The sequence below is a fragment of the Porites lutea genome, chromosome 5, assembly GCF_958299795.1.
Source record: "Porites lutea chromosome 5, jaPorLute2.1, whole genome shotgun sequence".
NCBI classification, from domain to species: Eukaryota; Metazoa; Cnidaria; class Anthozoa; order Scleractinia; family Poritidae; genus Porites; species Porites lutea.
Window position 1 is genome coordinate 4860139 of NC_133205.1, and position 7239 is coordinate 4867377.

Sequence of the window (7239 nt, forward strand, 5' to 3'; positions counted from 1 at the left end):
TTTGAGTAATCAGCATTAAGAAATTAAAAGTAGCCGAGTTCAAATCATGGAGATGTTTTCGTACATCTTTTAGCTTCTTTAAAGTGATTATGAAGAAAGCAAATACGGTTTTAGTTATCAACTCAACATATCCAATTGCTAAGCACATTAAATGATTTCACGGCGTTTTTTACCCTACGGGCTTGATTTGAAACTTCTTTACAAAGAAATTTAAACAACCTACCAAATTCAGAAACTTTCAAAGCCTACTTTAAAATTTCTGAACGCAATTTCTTTTTTTCTAAGCCCTTCGTCTCCATCTTCCTACTAAAGAAAACATTGAAGGGTCGCAGCATGCTCAACAGAAATGGTAGATTAAAAGCAGCCAAACCAAAAAGGCTAACGACACTAATATCTTTCTAGCCTCTTTAATTTGGTGGATAGTGTTAGCCTGAAGAACTAATCTGCAGCGCCAGTACGAAGCACAAGGGAACGCTAGTTTCGCGCTCGCTAACCTGGTAACTTATTTTTATTTGCGAGCCCAAAAACCTCTTAAAAAATAAAAGAGGATCTGTTAAAGGTCTATATTGATTGTGGATGAAGTTATTCGAAAACAAACAAACAGAAAAAAACAAAAACAAAAGAACAGAGGTAGTCCCGGTTGTATCAGTTGTCCCAATTGCCACGGTTGTCTTCGTTGTACCGGTTGCCCCGGGGGGGGGGGGGGTACTTTAGGAATTTCTGGGTGGGGATGTGCCACTGGGACCCTGGAACCCTTAACCTATTCCAGAGCTAGTTCAGCTAAATTTTGCTACCCTATACTAGAGTAAACCCCCCAAATCCCCCCTATCCTAGAGTAGCTGTTTCCCTAGTCTAGATAAAATCTTCAACCAACTGATCAGTTTCCTGAAAAATGATACCCTATTCTAGACCCAAATGCTCTGATATATATACCCTACCCTAGAGTAAACTGCTTGAAAACCATACCCTTCGAAGCGGCACATACCTATATAGCTCATATATGGCAGTACTCCCCCCCCCCCTACTGGGTACTGGTTGTCCTTGGTGTCCAAGTTGTCCCGGTTGTCTCAGTCTTCCCAGTTGTCCCCATTGTCCCGGTTGCACCAGTTGTCCTGGTTCTCCCGGTTAACTCGGTTCTCCCTGTTGTCCCAGCTCTTCTCGTTGTCCCGGTTTTCCTGCCTGAGCCCTCTCAGTTGGCCTGGTTGCCTCGGTTTTCCCAGTTGTCCTAATTGTGCAGGTTGTCCTAGCTGTCCCGATTGTCCCAGTCTTGTCAGTTCTCCCGGTTGTCCCGGTTGTCCTGGCTGTCCCGGTTGTGCTGGTTCTCCCAGTTGTCCGGGTTGTCCCAGTTGAACTGGATGTCCCAGTTATCCTGGCTATCTCGGATGTCCTGGTTGTCCAAGAATTGTATACCTTGTTTAGGACAGTCTTGCGCGGAATTATATCCTTAATTGAGGACATTCTTGCGCGGAATTATATACCCTGTTTAGGACAGTCTCACGAGGAATTATATACCCTGTTTACTACAGTCTCGCACGGAAATATATACCCTGTTTACCACAGTCTCGCGCGGAATTATATACCCTTTTTACCAGTCCCACTAGAAATTATATACCCTGTTTAATAAAGTCTTGTGTGGAATTATATACCCTGTTTAAAAGTCTCGCGCAGAATTATATACCCTGTTTACGACAGTCTCGTGCGGAATTACCCTGTTTACTACAGTCTTGCGCGGAATTATCCCTGTTTACTACAGTCTCGTGCGGAATTACCCTGTTTACTACAGTCTTGCGTGGAATTATATACCCTGTTTACTACAGTCTCACGTGGAATTATATAAACTGTTAACTACAGTCTTGTGCGGAATTATATACCCTGTTTAGGACAGGGAAGACAAAAAATATACCCCTTCCAGCGGCACATCCCCGTGTAGGCATTATAAGGGAGAACCTCCCCCCTCCTCAGGAGCTGGATGTTTCCTGAAACCAGGAAAGAAAGAGGCGTAAATCAGAAGCCCCACAAAATCCCTAAGCACCCCCCTCCCCTGCCACAAAAAATATCATTCCAATTAATTTTTTCCCCTTGCAAGCCCTTTCGAGTCCTCTTACTGACCGAAATCACAGATTTGAATTCCCTAGCCTTTTATATACTTTGACTAGTGAAATCCCTTCCCTTTCACTATACCTAAAGCCTGAAAATGGTACACCTTTCAGATGAAGCCTCCCTGTGTATCCCATGATAGGGAGTGCCCCCCCCCCCCCCCAAATCAATATACACTGTATGGCTCCTGGAACAGTCTTAGTCATGGTGACAACTGGCAAAAATACTGTTATGAATGACAGAATAATGTAATGATATAATATACAGTTTTAAAAGCTATAATCGTAGTTTAGTCTACAGTTTATACTTTATAAGATTCAATGTACCTTAAATACTAAGCCAGAGTACTATTTCCTCCGAAAGTTGTTTCAAAGTGATTTTCACAGTCAATATGAAGGTTCTGTTCCCTGGATACCAAAGGTCTTTTTCTTGCATGTCTAGAACAGGAAATTGTTCATGAAAAGTCTCTGGCACCCAGGGTAAAGGTTCTCATAACAAAAGTAAGAGATGTGAATTTTTATCCCGCTGACATCAGCATTAACACTAGTTAACTTGTATTTGTTCCTCATGCAACTTCATCTCCTGCATCAACCTCCATTACCAAATGTGGCTTCTCAGCTGCCAGTAATGCTTCGCTGTCAAAGTCTCCAATGTCGTTGCGATAGACCAATGGAACATCTGTAATTGGATCCAGGAGAGAGAAGTCCAAGTCATCATAGTTGCGATTTGTGAGTTCAACTGTCCAGAAAGGCTTTTTTAGTGTAATGGTATTTCGGCTCCTATGATGCCGATAAAGGAGAAAACCAATGATACAGAGGCAAACAGCTCCCAAAGCGCTGCAAACAGCTACAATGATTTTTTCCTTTATTGAAAATCCTGCAACCAACAAGTTTTGTTCAGTATCCAGATTATACTACATGTATATGGTAAACTAATACTCATGCCTTATCAACATACAGTCGAACTTCCACGTGCAACCACCTCTCGTAAGCAACCACCTCCCATAAGCGACCGCCTATTCAAAATACCAAAACTTTCCCAGTCAAAGCCTTACAGTTGGAACCTCTAGTAAGTGACCACCTCCTGTAACCGACTGCGACCACTTTCTGGGCCTGAAAGCTTAATGATTTTCCATTGTTTTTAACCCCTTGTAAGTGACCACCAGATGCATTCTCTGATCTCTATGTTTGCTGTGTGCACCATGCTACTTAGAATGTACGAATCACTTTAGTAACAACATGGAACTACACATGATGCAACTTAGAAAATGCATGCAATAAATTATCTTCCATAAAGTAGATGTGCCCAGACCTCTTCTTGGTAGAGGCCCCCTGTGGTTCGATTCTTATAAGCGACCACTCAGTCTTTGCATTTGGGGTGGTCGCTTATGGGAGGTTCGACTGTATTCACCTGAAACCACCCTGTAAGCAGAACCTCCTTTTGTCCTTGTCAGAAAAGGAGACTCTGCCTTTAACACATCAGTCCTGAATGTCTGGACCAGTCATCTTGTTTTCTCTCATCAAACTGGTTTTCTGAGTGCGAGCATCCATTTTTTGATAAACCAATGGTCATGAGCTGAGCCTGCTATACCAAGCACACAGCTATTAAGTCTCAGCTTAAGAACTGTATCCAATCAACTGGCAGAAGCACAGCCAGCCCATAGCGCCCGGGCCTACAAATTTTTGGTTTGATCACTCTCCTGCTTGTAATAAATTTTGCATTGTTGGGGTGAACTTAAACTTAGAATGTTAGTGAGGACAGTGCATACTAGTCATACATACAATTAATTTTTCAGGCTATGTGGAAATGAAAGTTGGCCAGGCTTGCAGCTAGTCGAACAGCTAGCTACGCCCCTCACTGGCAGCACATGGTCAACAGAGATCTTACTCAATTAACATGAGAGAGTTTCTCGAGTCACCAAAATCGAGCTAGTGAAAGAAAGGCTCTCGTAACAGCAAGCAATTTCAAACCACAAAGTTACAGCAGAAAGAGCTGTATTTTGTTACCCTTTCACACATACATGTAACAGGGGCCAGACAAAAAATTCACAAACATATCTTCTTGTTAATAATTGCTAAAGAAATAGACAGTGCTATGCAACAGATCCACTGATTAAGAGGTTTCAGTTTTTAGTATTGCAATATATAATGTTATTACAATACACAATAAACAAAATAATAATATTATTAGTATTACTGCAGTGAAAACCCTTTATTCCCTGTAATTATAATATCCATTATTTACACATTCTCAAGACTGATGTCCAGAATTAGTTAAGAGATTTGATAAAAGATCAAAGCATTTTCCCTTTGGTGATTAGCATTATTTTAAAATAAGATAGGTGAATTTTTATTAGGCCACCCCCTTTTTCCTCCATTTAGCCTTGTTTGACCTACTCAAGTGTTTGGCATTTTCAAAAAAAGCAACGACTTTATTATTAATTAATTTAATCTGAAAAATAAACATTGTAACAACATTTCATAGCAAGAAAGTCTCGGGAGTGTATCCTTTTCGTCATGTTCTACTTTTACTATGACATTGAACATCACTTTTTCCGCCATATTGATTTTATGTCTTGTTTCCCGGCTCCATGGCAATGATGCTGGGGTACTGGGCCTCCTATTCCCAAACGTCTTATGACATTGTGTCTTTTTTATTACTTTCTTTCTGATCTGACCAACTGCCCCCTAAATCAGGAAATAAATTTGATGCTAAATGGAAAAAAGGGGATGGCCTTATTACTCACAATGAAATTGATTAACAACCTGACTTTGTCTTGGTTTCCACTTTATCATTCTCTGTAGCACAATCCTTTGTACCCTGACTCTTCCGACAATCCAGACAATGCCATCCTGAATCATTTTACTGACAAACAAAACAACTTTCTTCCATGTATTCACAGTTACTATTTGATTTGCTAGAATCAAAGCTTCCGTTGCAAAGACAGCTGTTACATGATACATGAGGTGTTGACGTTTGGTTACTTTCAAATCCTGTAGAACATGTTCTACACGGCAAGCTATCAAGTAAATGCTCTTTACATCTGATGCATGAAATAGTTCCATTGGACAACACTTTACATGCTGCCGATGACAGATTCCTTAGGCACCAGGTACAGTGGAAAAGTAATTTGTCTGTCAAATCAACTAAAAAGGGAAAAATGCAATGCTTAATCACTTATCTTTCAAAACCAACACCAGTCTTAGATTTGAACAATAACTTGCTACTAACATGTACATGTACTAGCCTACGTCACAGACAGAAATAAACTTCTGGTTAAGTTCATTTTGCCCAGTGCCAAAATTCTTGTTCTTGGTTCCAACCTGAGCACCAGGATGTGAGTACCCACCATGATTTGGCCTGTTAAAAAAGCCAATGTTGTAAATTTGGCAATCTGGGTTCAAGGGAAATTTGAAACGCTCTTCTGGTAATTTGTTAAGTCTCTTTGGGGCTGAGAAAAAGGATATCAGCACTGCCTCACAGAGGTTTCTAACAAGGATAAAATTAAGTCTGTGACACACAGGCTAAGATGTACTTAACTAGTATATCACGGCTGTCATAAAGAGCTGGGGGCTGGGATTTCCCCCAGCTACTATGAAAGTCGCCCCTGGCTACTTTCTTAGAAAAATAGAACCAAAAGAAATCCCTAGCTGTTTGATTCCCCCCGCATACTTGTTGTATTTACCCGGCAACTTGAAATCTTAGTGACAACCCTGTATATGCATAACTAAGGAAGGAATATAGCAAGTCTTTAACGCTAGAATGTTGCAATTTGAACTCAGGTGAACTTTGCACACAAGCCGAATTAAAGAAAGGGATATATAGCCCCTGCTGCTGATGACTTTGATTCTTATATTGAAACAGTATCCTAGCCTGTACTGGCGGCTATGTCGCATATACTGCGGGTCTCCCCGTGGACAAGGTACAGGTTGCCTATCAGAACTCTGGATTTGTCTCTTCTTGCCTGCTGCGGAGCCAACCACATGAAAATATGTGTTTCTTTGTCACACAATAATAAATTTAGTGTGTAAATTATTGTCAGAAATTACATTCTCTGAAATGTATTAAAACACCAGACCTGAAAACTGGTATGGATTTAATGGCTAGGTCTCAAAGCGTATTAATGGCAAACTATGAAAATATTTTTATCTCATTATACACGCTAATTTCTCCCCTTAACTCTAATACATTGGTGCTCAAGTTTTTCATATGTCCGGGTAAAATATTTGACTCGTATTTTACAAGATTTCATAAAAAGCGTGTGTTGAGGCTTGACCTCATCGATCGACAGTGGAAGCAAAGATTTTTTCAGTAAATCGGGATTAACAAGGAACTTGATCGACTCAAGATTTCAATATTGTGACGAGAGCGTGCACGTCAAGTGCAATTCATGCAAGAAATACCAATTGAAGTATTAAGCTTAAGATTATAACTGAGCCAAAGCATTTAATGTAACAACAACAAGAAAATCTTACCTCTGGAACTGTCGTCCTGTGCTTGTATTACCGCATAAAGAAACGCCAGTAAAATCAACCGAACATCTACCTCCATCTCCATCCGTTGGTGAACAATTAGAAATTGCGGAAGCTATATAGTTATCTGCAAATCCTGGCTAATCGGATCTCTCACTTAGAAGCTCTAAGACTTTGCACTTGGTATTCGAGCGTATCAAATTCTTACACGCTTATCATAAATTTAAACTGCAAGTTAAGAGTTTATCACACTATTTCCCTTTGAAAGTGCATTACGGAAAGCTAACCAATCTCAAAAAAAATTTCCCATGCCCTTGAAAAATAAAAAAATTTCCGAACTTTGCTGCCGCTCGCTCTTTGGTGCTGAGGGGAAGCTGGCACGGGCGTACCGAATCCCGAGGGTGGCTGGGAGGGGAGGATAAAGGTAGCAGCCAGGGCGGATAAAGGTTGGGCGAAGAAACGAGCGTCTCCGAGCAAAAAGGTGTGATGCAGTGGACTGGGACTCTGCTTAGAAATGTCGCTTGTTTACGACTTCGGTCAGGGCTTGGATGTGGTTTGTACATTAGACACTGCCGCTATCATTGAATTATGGCGGCTTGACTTGTTTTCTTGCACTTCTTCCTCGTTCCTTTGTGCCGGTACACTGTCTCCGAGAGGCAAATATTGCTTT

The 7239-nt window shown here is 40.9% G+C and overlaps 1 pseudogene; it reads right to left on the bottom strand.

Annotated features, from left to right (window-relative positions):
- Positions 1 to 2333: 2333 nt before the first annotated feature.
- LOC140937206 (uncharacterized) lies at positions 2334 to 6907 on the bottom strand (annotated as a pseudogene).
- Positions 6908 to 7239: the final 332 nt, after the last annotated feature.